This window comes from Gallus gallus, chromosome 2, assembly GCF_016699485.2.
Source record: "Gallus gallus isolate bGalGal1 chromosome 2, bGalGal1.mat.broiler.GRCg7b, whole genome shotgun sequence".
NCBI classification, from domain to species: domain Eukaryota; kingdom Metazoa; phylum Chordata; class Aves; order Galliformes; family Phasianidae; genus Gallus; species Gallus gallus.
In genome coordinates, this window is record NC_052533.1 from 110,950,856 (window position 1) to 110,967,211 (window position 16,356).

At 44.0% G+C, this 16,356-nt stretch overlaps 1 protein-coding gene across 18 annotated transcripts in view; it reads right to left on the bottom strand.

The window, feature by feature from the left end:
• The window catches only part of PLAG1 (PLAG1 zinc finger), a 53,209-nt gene that overhangs the window by 20,723 nt on the left and 16,130 nt on the right, over nucleotides 1-16,356 (bottom strand). For 10 of the 18 annotated variants that reach the window (XR_005854836.2, XR_006935946.1, XR_001465396.4 and 7 more), the window contains exons 2-3: nucleotides 5,792-5,971; nucleotides 3,500-3,722 (exon numbers count right to left, since the gene is read on the bottom strand). The exons of 2 other annotated variants lie outside the window; for them this stretch is intronic. The gene's annotated coding sequence lies outside the window, so the exon portion shown is untranslated. Of the gene's footprint in view, nucleotides 1-1,551; nucleotides 1,617-3,499; nucleotides 3,723-4,275; nucleotides 5,029-5,791; nucleotides 5,972-16,356 lie in introns of those variants that run through there. 6 more of the 18 variants (XM_046926358.1, XM_046926295.1, NM_001398378.1 and 3 more) reach the window with 4 other exon arrangements.

The window sequence follows — 16,356 nt, forward strand, 5'->3', positions numbered from 1 at the left end:
GTTTACTTGGAGTTTCAAACCAGAACATTTTTAAATCTTGCTGACGTCTTCAAAGAACAGGACCCTAAGATATGGTTCTCTTAAAAACATCACTCCGACTCTTCCAGGACAATCGTGATCACCAGGTGACCACCAATTCTATGGTTAATTACAGCTTCTACCACAATTAACTGATGGAAATCTCAGATTTGCCTGCTGCAGGTCTGCCTGTCTCATGCCACCCCCAAAACCATGTTTTGTATACTTAATCTTCTGAACATTTTTCCTAAACCAGCATACTTCAGGATGTACAATTTCAACATCACCATTAAGCTGCAGAACGCAACTAGGTAAGATAGAAAGTTAAAAGCTTTATTCCTTGAGACAGCCACCTACCTTGAAACATTACACATGATATTTTTAACAGTTTCAGTAATCTGTCAAGTAAAGAAGTTTCTGGTGCTTGGTCTGCAAGGTGGAATTCACGAGGATATTGGTGAACTGAAGATAAACTCCACTCACATTTATCACCATAGAACATAACCTCGTGCAGTTCAGCCAGAGCGGGATAGTCAGAACTGGAACAGCACAGAAAAAAAGCAGCTGCTACTCACACTGCTTTGTACTGTGCCCATCATCTAAGCTGAAAATGTAAAACCCGTGGAAGAGTTCAGTAATTTCAGTTGGAGGTCTGATAGGCAGACAGCACAAAGGATCTGGCCCTGCTGGAGAAATTAAGAAGGTGCCAGAAGGCAGGGGCAGGTTTTGAATAGCAAAGCCTATAAAAAAAAAGCATGCATGAAAAGTCAGAAAACATAGGACTACAATAATCCAACCACTGATTCATCCCTTGAGCTTGGAGAAATCCTCTACTCCAGCATAATTTTTGCCTGATGGGAAGGAAAAAGAAAAAGGCAATACCCACCTCACCAACACAAGCTCAAATGAGAGGGGCAAAGCTGTGGGAGAAAGTGTGTGAAAAATCTTGGTGCCACATAAACGATGAAGTGGCTGCAATAGCACAAGACCTATGATGATGGTTAGGAAATTTACACTTGGGACAAACAGACAACTCACGACAAACAAAGAAAGTGACTGACTGAGTGGTCTTCCCAGTACCTATGTCATACCTTGAGTTCACGTGTTAACTATGCAGCAGTCCAAAGAACACCGAAGCCCAGTCCTGCTCTTACTCACACAGCCTGAACAACATTGCCTGGGGCTGAAAACTGTGAGAAGGTTTAGCACTGCCAGTTTTTTTGTTTTGTGTTTTTTTTTTCCCGTTGTTGTTGTTGTTTTGTTTTTTAAATATAACTTGGGATGTATTATTTATTGGTGCTATTTCAATTAAAACCTTGATCATGTCTGCCCTGCCTCCTCCTCCTTCTCCTCCTCCCTGCTTCTTTTATCCCAGCCCCAAAGACAGATGAAAACTAAGAAAGAGCGTACAATTTCCAAGCAGCAGCAAATCCTCCTCCAAGATACCTTACAGTCGAGGAAGCACTGCTCTATCTGAAAAGAAAATAACTTAATAGATTACTGCAACTTTACATTAAATGAAGTGTCACTTACATTTAGTCAAGATGGCCTTGCTACTACCGCTATAGCTCTGATGTTGGATGATCGTATCACAAAACCTTATGAGATAAAACACAAAAGCCTTAGGAAAGAGTAACTGAAGATGCAAAATACTTAGGCTAAAAATAACACATACATTCTGAGAGATACGATGAGTTCTGCTGCTTTACATCTCGGGCAATACTCAATTGCCATGTGTACGTGAGTGACTTAAGAGAGCACAGAACAAGGGAAAATTTGTAGCAAGAAAGCAGATCTCTCTCCAAGTTGGTCAGTTGCCTACAGCAAGCTGCCATCAGTGAGCCTTTCAGAACCTGCCCAGCTCAGGCACTGAAGATAAGTTTGATTTGGTTCCTCCATACCAGCTTCATCTAAGCAATGACACTAGCATATACACAGCCACCTTACTCTACTTAAGCAGAATTCACAGTGTTTGCCTGCTGTTTTGTTGAGAGAGCATCCTTGTTAATGAGACAAGGACACAGCTCTGCATTTGTTCCTGTTTCCCATTCAGTGCACTGAGCAGCACATTCAGTTTGTCACACTGCGTATTTTGGGGGGCACATGTGAATTAATAAGAATTCTGAGATTTGATGTCAGATTAGTGAATAATTTAAAAAAAAAATGCACAATTTAGATCTAGACCACTGAAAGCAGCGAGGGGAAATGAAACCAAGCAGTTAGTATCCAGGGTAGTCACCTGGACAGTGATTTTTGGAATCAGGTGATTGGCAGCAGCTACAAATTTCAAGTAACAAAGGCAGAAGTTCCCCAAAGCCCATACAAAGTCTACCCTGGAGCTGCACCAACAGCAAACTAATCTGGGAGCTCCTATCAGCCTGATGAAATGTCATCAGCACGTAGCCACCAAACAGCTTTACCATTAATCATTAGATAATTGGCTCATTACTGGCAGGGCAAGCAAGCCAGTAAGGCTCCCAGCAGCACGAAGAGGCTGTTCCATGACACGTCAATGCACAGCAGGTCACATAGAGAGACAGGGTTCCTGCCTGGCACAGAAGCAGGTGTTGAGACACATACCTGTTGCCCTGCTCTACCTCCACCTCTCAAACACATAGGCTTAAGCACATTCCTTTACATTCTGCCAGACACAGCCGATCACAGTAAGCATTCACCAGTATCAATACTGAGTGGTCTGTGATGAAAGATCTGTCATGTTTGTTCTCCACAGTCCAAGACACCAGCGCAGAGTTTTGTTTTGCTTTTTTAAAGCAACACAGTTTAGACACTGCCTCCCTGATTTCCAAACCTACATTAAGTGATGGGAGAAAAACATATGCAAGACTTTGCCTTGAACAGCTGCAGACTGCCAACAGGGCAGGCTTCCAGAAAGGTGGAAGGAAGACGGTGACAAAAAGGATGGAATAAAAACAGTCTTATGACCGTATGGTATGCAGCAATATTTCATGCACATTATGGGAAAAAATCCTGGAGGGCAGATGGAAACATGGAGATGCTTTTGTGAGTCCCAGAGAGTGCATTCCTCTAACGTGCTCTCCAACGAGACGCTCGAGCTCCTTTCCTGCTGTGGGAAAGTAGCTGGAAGATTAGAGAAAAATTTGCAATCAAAAAGGTTTTAGTTTAATTTTATTTTTAAAATGTGAAGGGATATGTTTTGCATTGGCCATGTATCCAGTTCATGTTTCAGACAGGTCCTCAGGAAAGGGATTTATTTACTGATATAAATGATGGTGCTTTTTCGAAGGAAAAAAAAAAAAAGACCTTAAAAGCAAAGTAGGTACTGCATGGAGTGCTCCTCTATATGACACACACAAGACTCCAAACACTGTCAGAAAATACTTGTAATTAATCCAGCTAACAAAGTGGTCTTAACACGGAACATCTCTATGTATTGCTGGGTGTTGGAGGTAGAGGTGAAGCACATGACCAGTGTTGTGTTATAACTGTTTATGTTTAGCACCTTTGTATTGCCCGTTTCTTGTCCCCTTCCAGAATTGCACAATCCATTTCAATCTTCTTGGGAGTTCTGCAGGAGACCCTCTTTTCACCACTCTGCCTTTGCAACCTCCTGCTGAGCTGACAATTTCAAGGTTCAGATCCACCTTTCATTTATCTTCCGAAATCTGACGGCTATCTTTTAGCTAATAATTCCCCTCTTCATACGGGCTGCAGCTTTTTATGTGCTAAGAGAAATCAGAAAAAAATAGAAGACGTTACTACACACCCCACTCATTACAAACTGCTTTAATAATGCTAACTAGCTTCCTCCCTCAACCACATTCAAATTCTCTTCCCCCAGCATTTCTTTTCACCGTGCTCTGCTCAAAACTGCAAGATGCTTTTCATATGCTATCTATGCTGCTATAGGTTTTTCTGGGACACACGTGACGGGGTGAGTTGGTCACTACTGTTTCCAAACTTGAAATCGTCAGACTCTGTTGGACAGGCATTTGAAAATAAAGGGTTTTGGTTGTGTTTAAAAGGAAAAAGACAGTAGGCATTACATCTGTAATTGCACACACTGTGCAACCAGCTGTCCTTACGCTGAAGGATACTACTGCCTGGGAGATGTAAGGGCTTCACTGCTACAGACAATAGGTAACCAGAGATAACGCACTGTAAGGCTGCCTATTAACAAGCTTCATCCAGGACTACTAGGTGTGCACTTCCTAGAAGGAAGGGGTTAAGAAAAAAAAAGGAAAAAAAGAAAGAAAGGGAAAAAAGGAACTCCTTTACCTTGCAACATTTGTATTAAACCTCCCTCCCACAGACTCATTGTGGCTCCTACAAGTTACTGTAAAGCACACTGCAAAATTAAGACAAATCTGTACTGGTAGTTACATACACACAAGTCCACTATGCTAAATAAAGTTTTAGGAAAGCAAAGCAGTTTGAAATTCCTCAAGTGCTTCGCCCTCAGCAGAGATTGAGCACGCTAACGAAACTCAGCGACAGCACGGCTTTATATTTGAGGCTGCATTCAGATTTATAAACACTCTGAGCATGACTAAGGTCTGGAGCAGGGGGGCAGCATAACCAAAGCTGGGGAAGGCTGTGATTAGCGAGGAGGAAACGAGAGGAGATCAGATCAGCTGAGAGAGGAGGCAGAAAAGTGCAACTCACGTGTGGGACCTGGCACAGCAAAGAAATGAGCTGCTCTAGACACAGACTGAGGAGGGGGGTGCTGTTTCGGTTGATGGAGGGGGCAAAAGAAAGAAAACCACACAGAGTGAAAAATGCATAAGCATCAAGAAATGCGATCAAGAACTCTTCTATTTGTGATGTCTGGTACCAAAGAGAGAACGCTAGTAAATCCCATGTCAACGGTGCAGATTTGTCACAGATGACACTGAGGAGTAGAGAGGTGAGGGGTGCAGCCAGGAGGAGGAAACACAAAGAGTCCCATGTAACATCACCCATCCGCTGCATCTGTGCCTGCCCCGAACAACCACTTCCCTCCAGCCTCTGAACCCTCTCTCCTTCCACCCAGGTGAGGAGCTGAGATGCCAGGGAGCACAAAGGAGAGCTGTGCCGTGGCTCTAGCTCAGCAGGGAAGTATTTGCTCCTTGCTGTACCTAGCCCTGAGCCCTCCCCACAGCATCCCAGCTCCCCTACACAGTCAGAGAAAGAGCCATGAGCTCCCGAGATCAGCATCAAGAGCAGGGTCACTTCTCCGGTCCTTCTAGAGATCTCTAGGCTTCCCAAACAGGGCAGGGAACTACGGGATGGGCTGCAGAGACTTGGGCAGCAAAGAGAACTTCATTATGGGGTGGGTCTCTTACACAGAGGGTAGGGAGCAAAGATAACAAGGGGAAGGAGAAGAAGGAGGTACAAGAAAACTGACAGTAAAGGTTCCAAGTAGTACTTCAGCAAACCAGGGCTGGTAATTAGGCAAGGTTAGCTGAGTGAGGGCTGCATGGAATTTACTGTGTTTGACATAAAATAATTTGAGATGGGAAAGGAGTACCAATAGTAAAGTTGTTATTCTTCAGGTGAGAGGATAAGAGAAGCAAAGACATATAGGAATCACAGCTGGAGCACAGAAGGTTGGAGGTGGCCAGTGAGCGAGAGCACGTACGTGTGGGTGAGGAACCCACGGCTAATAAATAAAGACATGCCTGACCTGCGTTTGAGAACTGCCGAGTGGAACTGCAAGTGGAAGGCTGCTACCTGAGCCAGAGCTCTCCACTCCAGAAAAAGTAATTCAAACCCTACTGTGAAATTATTGTGCAATTGGGCATGCAGTACTTACTGGATCGGCTTCATCCTCCAGCCTCTGCAGGATCCTGTGGTTGTTTCTTGGGTATTGCTCGCATCTGATGAGTCAGTGCTTCCAGCAAGCCCAGGCCAGGCTGGACAGTATGGCATAGGTGAGGCTACTGACCTTTACTGCTGGGCTTTTACCTGGCTGCCTCAGGCCTCTGCTGTGGCACTGTGCACCATCCGGGGAAAAAAATAAATACGTCACTCCTGGATTTGGTGGCAATGTCACGGGCAGAACCCCAGCCCAAAGAATTTCTGAGGGCACTGAGCAAGACTCTCATTATGTCTCCTTGTCATTTGACAGATCCATTACAGCCTTTTTTGTTGATTCATCCCTGAGGCCAGCTCCAGGTGTGCCCTCCGGCTTTAATTTCTGTGGGCACCGGCCTGTATCTGTACATCCCGTAATGATTTTCATCTGAGTAGCGTCAGACATGAACAAACCAGAGGCCACACAATTCCACAGACTATGCAGACCCTTCGTAACCAATAAATCACCACAACCAACCTCTTCAGAATCATTATCGTAAGTAAGTACCAACACATATAGGGCATTCACCTCTAATCAGGATGATCCTGGAGTAAAGAAGGACATGGGTAGGGAGCCAGGTGGGAAGAAATACAGTGCAGAGAACAAACGAGCACATTACAAGCCAGTAACTCAAAGACACCTTAGAGAGGAATCTAACTCACTCACTGCAACGTGCATTTACTGCACTTACTGCAGCAAGTAGCCCTTTTCTGACACAACTTGCAGAATTCAGTTCAGCACAGACACACGATGCCATGAGAAGAACTAACACGTTCAAAGTAGCAGCCTACTGTAGACAAAACCATAGTAAATAGGATGTCTAGACTGTTGATCACAAAAGCTTTCTCACTACCTCTGTTACAAGGTTTACAAAAGGGACAGTTCTACCCATTATTTGCTTGAGTGAATCCTATGTTTCTGTACTTAGAGAAGCCTAACAGAAGCAAAAGAAATGCAGTAATTTTTTCATGCACCTTCTGCTTGTTAGGGCAAATCTTTATTTCAACATACAGGAGGGTAAAAACAGATCATTCTTCATCCTCTAAGAGCCTGCTCTAACACATGGCAGAAATGGGTTTAGGCAGTTATTTTCTGAGTATTTCTTCCCAAAGCACTGAGATGCCCAGAGAACGAGTTGGGTAGATGTACATCCCAAACCAAGCCAATCCTGGTCCCATCTCTCTCACACTTCTCTGTAACTTCAAGCTAAAGGGGCCCATACGTACTGCCTATCAGCTAGTGCATTTTTACTAGCTTCCAGCCCTTGCTTAAATAAAGAAACAAAACCACTTAAGTAAATCCAGTCCACCTCTCTGTCAAGGATCCCCTTCCCATGCAACCTGACCCGACAATCCCACTGGGCTCCTGCAGGTTCTCCAGCACAGTACTACCATCATTCTGCAGAGATTTCACCTCTCTAATGGCAAAACCCAGCTCCGAGCCACCCGTAGGTCACCCTCCACTATGAAACAACCCTTTGACTTTTCTCTTAGATACTCAGGCTGCTCTTTATTTACAAAGGCCTGGATGTTGAGATCGCACCACCACAAACAAAAACCTGTATTTATTTACAGGTACCATTAGTGATTTACAGGAAAACGTAATAAGCAGATCACATACGAATATGAATTTGAAAACGTCTGAGCCACTCAGCGCTTCAGCTGCTGCTATTTCAGCGATCTTTATTAACTTCAGCGTTGCATCAAAAGCTGTAAGAGCACGACAGATTACTAATGCCGAGTTAGTCATTTTCAGTAACAGTTCTCATGGAATTTTTCCCTTCTAAATAATCAAAACAATTGGCCATTGGACCTTATAAGGAAAAGCGCCATATCAAACAGAACTGCATAAAATACAACTGCTTTAATTTCACAGCTCCCTCCAGCACGTCTGCAGCACCTGAATTTTGGGACTATGCTTAAAAAACAAAACAAAAACAGCAACAAGTAAACAAACCAAATAAACAACAACAAACCAAGACCACAAATGAATACTATTAACGTAATTAGCAGTAGACTAACTTGGTGACACAGTTTCAGCTGTTCTTATGACAGTGAGAGATACCCAGTAACAACATGGCAGAGCAAATGTCAAACTAATAAACACAAATACTTCGTTTTTAACAATTAGCCCGTGAGATGCAGTGCCAGGAGGCCGCATACAGTTATGCAGACAACACCTATCTCTAACGCCATCATCCATAATTGTATCGTGATTTTAAGAGGGCTTCAGAAAAAAATAATAGCAGCTCTCTTTTTCCAGAACAGAATCCAAAACAGCAGAGAGTTAGAAGAGGGTTTTATCCTCTCTGTCGTACGGTTATGCCACCCCTTGAAGCGTCTGATAGAAGTCACTATCAAGATGAAATACAGGACTAGGCAGAACAGTAGTCAGGATTCCTGTTGCGTAAGATCTAGAGAGGATAACACCTTTGTGAACTCCTAGCAGCCTCCCACTGCTCCAGAGCATCCCTTGAAACACGCAGTTGAGCTTGCCTCGAGTATAGCAAAGTATATGTTCTAAGACCTCGGGCGCTGGGATACCTGCCAAGTCACAACAAATATGTACACACAATCTAATCTGCTTAAATTTTGAGTGGAAACTCTGTGCCCTTTAGATACATCCCTCAAGGCTACGAATAGCTTACTTGTTGGACAGGATGAAGTTTCCCTATGTAAGTAATAACCAAGCCCTTCTGGCATACAACCACGTCTCCCAGCTCCTTCCAAAACCAAAGACTGTGAAGGGAGGTGGGACGGGGATGAAGGTGAGAAGATGAGGAGATAGGCGCAAAATAGAGTAAGGAAGGGAAAGCAAATTATAGGTGGATAAGGAACAATGATAAGGAAGCAATCTCTTCCATTCCCCTTATTTGGCAGATGACAAGTTGGTTAAAAAAAATGAAACAAAACAAACAGTGAATAACATGAAGAAGAAAGGGGGGCCTAAAAAGCAAAGTGAAGTGAAGCAGAGGCAAGGAAGCAAAGCTTAAACGCAAGGCAGCGCTCACTGTCTGACAGATCTGAACGCAGAGAGGATTATTCACAGCCTTGGTATGGTCACTTTTTCTTAGGAAAAAAGTGTCCAGAAAGCAAGCCAATGAAATCCTCAGGTGCCTGTGCTGGCTTCTGCAGCTCAAAATAACATTAACAAAAGAATAATCCAAACAGTTTAGCATACTGTGGATGCAAATGAGCAGAGGCATATCATGACAGCACAACGCAGAAGTTAAATAACTGCGTTGCTTTCTGAAAGGAGCTAATACTACTGTTTTTCTTTAAAAGCAGGTGACCATTGGGCTTGAGATTTCATACAGCACTTGTTTCTATGACCTATGAACCTTCTGCTAAGAAAAGCTAAACAGCTAGATAAATTTTAATAAGGGATCTTTGCATTTGGATGCTCAAAGAAAATTTTCAGTGGAAGCCTCATTTCCTACCACAGACCAATCTCTTATAATGTAACAACTATAAATCCTTTAAAAAGCTCTGTCCGATTGCACACAACAGTAGAGAGACTTATCTGAAGTACAGCCGGTGTAATTTACACTACTTGCTTCAGTAGGATTTACTCTACTCTTAACAGAGAACGTTACAGCTACAAATTTCAGTGTTCTGCATACAGAAATCTGAATACCAGGGGACTTGTGCCCATGCCACCACTGTTTGTACCCACACAAACCTGCAGTTCTTCAGGAGAAAGGAATGCCGTGCTTGTGAGCATGGAGTGTGGACTCCTGACAGCGAGCGCCGGGTAATCCAGTCTGACAGCACGGCACCCGCCCAAGCTTTCCGTCATCAGCAACACATGAGAAAGTAACACACAGAGACTTGGCTGTAGAAATTAAACTTCTTTCCCGCCTCCTATCAGATCGCAGAAATCTGCAGAAGTTAATGAAAGGTATGCATCCCCTTCTCCTGCAGAGAGAGCTGGAAGCTCATCTTACTAAACCACGCGTGCTACATATTATCGACCACACACAAGAAGCTTATTTCTGACCCCTGGTGATGAAAATCTTCCTCCCTCATCCCAAGCACATGGCTCTCCCTGCCTGGCCAGGCTGCAGCGGGTGCTGGGGGACAACATCTGCAGGCAGGATGAAGTACAGAGTGGCCAGAAAGGGCTACGGGAAGGAGAGGCTAAGGAACACCTCACTGCTGACAGAAACAAGCAGAAGGGTCTGATGACTTCAGTGTGTCCCTTTTTGAAATGGTTTCTTTATCAAAGCAGGGAAGTGCTTTCAGAGGAGCTGAGAACACCAGAGGGTTGTATTTCAGCCTCTCCATTACATCAGTTGTCACCAAAACTTTGGGGTTTGTATCCAACAGGCTGAATGTGTAAAGACGAGGGCTGCTACTTGCCTTGAATTGCAAGGCCGTAGGAACCAGCACTGTGAGACCACACTTTTTTTTTTTTTTTTTTCTTCCCCAATTGAAAACAAGACACTGAAGAATCACTCAGATAGAGATAATTGCTGGCAGTTAACCTCAAGGCCTGATTCCTCACCAGATTTCATATCTGGCTTGGCAAGCAGCCTCAGCAGTTACCTTCCCCTCTCTGGACCCAGCCTCAGAAGCCAAGCAGCCACCTCTAGAATTAGATGACTGCACTGAAGCGAGCACCTTGCTCCCCAGGCCAGCTGTGGGCAGGGGACATGGTGCCCAGTCCACGCTGCAGGTCGGCCGTGGGCCACCTCCTGGCTGCAGGCCAGGGCCAGCAGCACCGGGCTCAGGGGATCCCCAGCAGCCCTAAGGCAGGGTTAACAGCTCCTGTGCTGCTCCCACAGCGATAGCCAAAAGGCTGAGACAGACAAATGTCTGTACAGCTGTGCCACTGAGTGGAGTGGGCTGACAGATCTCTGCAATCTTGAAGAGGCCTGCACACTGAAACAGATCAATGGTGATCCCTCCTACCTCCCTTCCCTTCTCACACTGGTGCTCGTCTGGCCACACAGAGTACTGGGACAGAGAGTTAAGGCAGTCCAATGAATTGCAGGAAAAAGCAGTCCGTTTCCATACAGGTTTGGCCTTTGGAGGGGGCTTACTGCCAGCATGAGGGAAGATGCGAGAACAGCCTCTGAGGTAAAGGATCCCATCCCTGACTGGGATTCCTGCAGCTCCTGCTGTGGATCACCACGAAACCGCACCTACAGATTCCGTGTGGCAGCTCGACATCAGGAACAGCAGAAGTTTTAGCACCTGCCAAACGAGCAGTTCTGGCACCATCCCCACCCCGCAGGCGTGAGGGCCCGGACCCCTGCGCAGCAGATGGAGCACAGAGGGCTGACGGGGCACCACAGCCCAGCAAGGTGCCCAGCCTCAGCAGGGGTGACAAGTGGCACTAAGTGGCTAAATCCCTGCCACTGCAGGCATCTCCCTGAATGAACTTGGCCAGAACTAAGCTTGCCAAACATCCACAGCAATTACTAACACCACGGAGAAGCAACAGCAACTGTTTCAACTTGCTACTCCCACTACAGAGAAAACAAGATAGAAACTTACAGTCCTCCACTCCTGAGGTTGTGCCAGCCTTAGAGACCGCCACAGAGGCTTCTGAAAGATGAATTAAGTGAAAGTATCTAGCATACCAACAGAGCACTGCCTCCCATATTTCAGGACTATCATCTGATTTAACTGGAAGCAACACCACCACGTGACGAGATGGGAGAGTCTCAGAACAGCATCAAATCCAAGAAATTTCTGTCTCTTTCCAGCATTAAGGAAAGGTGGAAAAAAGTTATCTGGCCACACGGTACCTGATGATAGCACAGCTTCTTGCTTGGATCACATTTTGGAAGAAAGAATGAAAACATGAAGGTAAAGAGAAAATACAATAAAATATAACATGATTTTTAAAAGCTGAAACCATGTCAAACATCCAACTTTCCTTCAACATGACAAAATATTCTTTACAGAAAGGAAGCACAACAGCCTGAGTCCAGCTCAGTCAGACATCTGATATACCACCACCTGAGAAGCAGTTTGCTGAGCTGAGAGGAGAGGGGCTAGTTCCACAATTGCAAAGCAGGAAAAGCAGAAGATCAAGAGGAGATGAAAACAGTTTTCTTTCTGAAAGGTGGAAGGATGTTATTCATGGAGTTCTGCCAAGACTGCCTGTCAGTCTTTTCTGATTCAACATTTTCCTTTATATTTCTTGTTACACCTTTACATGAGCACTATCAAAATCTGTGTAAAATACAAACCTAGGAGGTACTAGAAGTATTGTGCAGTCTGAAACAACCCACAAGAAAAGCTGTGCCAAATCTTAAGGACAGCTGCGACAGAAATGGGATGAAAAGTAACAGCAAAGGACAGAGTATCGCACTTAGAGACTAGTGATTCATTACTTGGAAGTAGCAGAGATGCAAAACATCTGTGTACAACCATCATATAAGTAGCTACTAAAAGTCACCAAAGAGAGCTGTTGGAGAAATTAAAAAAACCCTACTATTATGCGTAAAAGCATCTCTACTTCCAAGGAAGAAAGAGACATACAGATACCATTACAGTGGGCTATCAAATTCTTGCTAGGAGCACTGTGTATAAATCTGGTAATACATATTCACAAAAACTCTATTTGGGGTAGCACAACAAAACACCTGACCAAAAAAAAAAATTTTAAAAAATAGCAAAATGTCTTAATAATTAAGCCAAGGACAATGACCACTCACATGTCAAAAGATGACGTAACTAGTGGATCTACACAGGGTCACAGCCAGCCAGCCGTGGCTCCTAGGACAGTTTCCCTTGAGCTCTCAGCACAGCACAATGGTGGTCCCAGTTCTCAGACTCAGAGCCCACCCAGCATCAGCCAACAACAGACTACAAGGAAGGGCATGTGCAGAGTATCTGGGGGAAGTATTCCTACTTGGGATTTCGGGACTTCCTGATCTAGATGGACTTAATAGCCTTCAAAACACTTTTCCACTATGTTAGGAGTTCCTTTTTGTTCCCAAGTGAACTTTTTCACTCTCAGCATCTCACGACAAGGATTTCCACAGCTTCATTTCATGTTTTATTAACAATCGCTTTCTTTTAGCTAGTTCTGAACCAACCTTCCATTATTTCTCTTAATTCTCAATAACTTTGCTCATCCTTTATCAGTGTTGTGAATGCCCCACCTCTGGAGGCATTCAAGGCCAGGTTAGATGGGGCTCTGGGCAGCCTGATCTGTTGGGAGGCCCCCCTGCCCATGGCAGGGAGGTGGGACCTGAGGGACTTTAAGGTCCCTTTCAACCTAAGCCATTCTAGCCTTCTATGTCACTTGTTACTCCTTTATGATCCCCCATCTGTGATAGGGAATCTGTGCTGCATTTTACCTGTTGTAGTCTCTTCAGCCTCTTCTTAGGCTGAAGAATCTAAGGCCTAAGAATTTGGGCCTTCTTTGTGTGGAAGCTGTTTCACTACTTTGTTCGTATTTATCGCCTTCTGCACTGTCTCCCTTTCACACATACCTCTTGTTTGGTATTCAAGACAAATGCACCACAGGTTGCCGCCTGTTTTATTCCATTCTTAATAATTCCCAGCATTCACTTGAAATACCTCAGAAGAATAAGCTTAAGGCCAAAATCAAGCAAACCAGAAGAAGCTTAATCTAACAGTGAACGTCTGGGAGGACAAAGAAACCAAGTTCTGCAAAGCAAGTAGAATCAGTAAACATAGGTAAGAGAGATGCAACTGAAATGGCACACAGGTATATCTGCACTGAAGTGGCTAGAGAATGACAGGGGAATCTGAACAGTCTGATAGGTAGTGCCTTTTCCAAGGAAAGAGCTGGAGACATGAAGAGAAATCACCAGGACACAGGCTCAAGAAGGAAGCATACGTGTTCTTCACGTTTTTGCTGTGGAACTTCTTGCTGCAGAGTGTTTAGACACTGAAGGTGCTGAAGAGGTCACAGGAAAATGTTCATGGAAAAGTCTAGTAAATATAAAAACACTGTGTCTGGCTCAGGAAATCTGTGACCAGTGAATTACTGGCAACTAGAATACATGGGAAAAGCTATCACGACATGCCTCCTGCCAAGCCTGTCCTTACACATTTGGTTTTGTAACTGTCAGATGCAGATGCTGGGCTTTGATATGCACAGAAGGGTAATCATTTTCACTAACCAACATCTGATTGCCATTTTATCACGTTGATTTAAAGTTGTATTTTTCATCTTGGACCTCACTTGGGCTGGTAAGACCTGAGATATGGTCATCTAACAAGTCCTTATTTGAAGCAAGACAATTCTGCTAATTCACACAAGAACTGACTGCTGTCAGTAGGTACAAACGCTAACTCAAATCCAACATGTTTCACTATTGCAGAATTCATGGTATCACATTTCACTATGCTGCCAAACACATGCCATTATAAGACAAACTCCTCTATATAAGACAAGAGATGACTTTGCCAAACTACCATTGTTTGGGCTGAAATTTTACAAGTTAGGGTCTGTTTCAGTATTTTTTTTTCTTCATTCAAAACCGTAGAGCCATTAAAAAAAAAGTAAGGAAAAAAAGTTTTTCCTTCATCAAAAGTTCTGGCAGACTTCTCCCACTTATCCTTTTCCTACAGTTTTGAACCCATGTCCTTTGGGATAGAGACGTGAAATTAGACAGAAATAGTGGTCTAGCTGTCATTCCTGTGAACTCTACCCAAATTTGGCCAGTTTCTTGATTACTTTTTCCACAACCCCTTTAGTCATTCAGAAAGCAATCCTTTTTAGTCAGATAATTGAACGCTGTCCTACAGAGCTCAGAATCGACTAGAGATCTCTGTCATTTAAACTGAACACTACACAAGAAGTCATTAACTTTCCAGGTCCTTGGCATGTGTGTCCAAGGGCTGATTTGCAGAAATACCTAATGTCTGCAGTTGCAGCAGAAAGCAGTGAAAGACATGTTCTCAAGAGATGATTAAGACAATAGTTTTGAATAAAACTAGGCCTAGTCATCTCAAAACAGGTTATCCTGAAAAATGCCACAACACTCAATCCTTAATAAACAACCCCTAGAAAAAATGACAGGAGCCATTTATTATATTTTCATGCTGGATTTTACCCTGGGCATGCATTGCAAGCTGACTTGGTTTGATATTCAACTGCCCACCGTACAAGTCCCATAGTCTAAGGCTGGGCATCACAGGGGCCAAATTCACAAGGGTGCAGACTGAGGCTGCAGGCAGGATTTCTGAAAGCATCCAGAGCCTGAGGCAAAACATCAAATGTGCTAGAGAGCATACCAGAACACTGTATAAATATGTTCCATTGTCAAGATCCATGTATAAGTTTCCAGCCAGCCAACTGGCTTGTGAACTCCCATCTGTGCGATCCATACAGCTCTGAGAACTAGCATCCCACTGGTATGTGACTTCAGATATAGGGCCTGAAATGTAGTGGAGCCCAGGAGTGCACATGGCTTTGTGCAAACGGGGGACAGCCAATTTTACTATTTGATTTAAAAACCATAGTGTCAGCCACCATTGCTAAACTGACAAACAAATTTAAACGGCATACATATATACACAACTGTGAGTGCTTTAACTGTTTCTTCCCCTTCTGCTCTTCTCTGAGCCTGTCAGGGGAGGGACAGATTCCTGCTGTGTTATCCTTTTCAGCCTCTAGTACACTGAATCCTAAAAATGGATGCTATATTTGTTTTTTTTTTTAAACACACGAACAAAGCAACACAACTCCTAAAGCCTCCTTTAGCTCTATTTATTCTTACACGGTCATCAGCACTTAGAAACAAACATTCTTCCTGTCCATAGTTCTCCTGTGAAAGACCACAGTATCTATAGTTACTGGAGAAGAGTGTTTCAGCTATCTAGGCTCTGCTTCTTCCCATGCTTAACTTTTGAGCTTGCCCCAGAAGGCTTCCTTACTCAGACGATATCACAACCACAATTTCACTCTTTTTGAAGGCAGCAACAGAGATTCCCTCTCATCACTAGAAAGCCCATCACTGAGATCAAACCAAAGAGCTGGAGTCGCTTCTGATCAATTTAAAGCTCCCAGCCAACCTGCCAGGCCTGTGCTGGTGCAACGGAAGGTGTGAGACTGCAACTCTATAGCCCTCAGAAATGCTGAGCACAGGCTGGGAAAAAAAAAAAGAAAAAGAAAATAAATAACTCCCAACTTTCCCCAGCCCATTTTTTTCTCTTTAGTTGCAGGTCTTCCTGTCAAAGGAAAGCATAGTGGGTAGGTGGCACACAGCACCGCAGTAACACTGCAAAATTCTCACCACAGGACAGAAATAGCATCAGGAACAGCAGCTCCACTTCCTTCAGAGCATCCATGATTTACTCACAGCCCTGAGAAGCCAACACCAGAGTGATTCTGCTCTTAAGCAAAGAGTGGCAGGAAGGTGTGAGGGGAGGACAATATCAAGCAAGACGCTTTCCTACTCCCACATTCCTTAAATTATGCCTGTTTACAGAAGGCGAACTCACACAAAAATGAGACACTTTTGACTGATTTTGTTGGGCTGTACCCCATGGCCATTTAAAAATAAAATTTATCAAGAACATATTGTATTT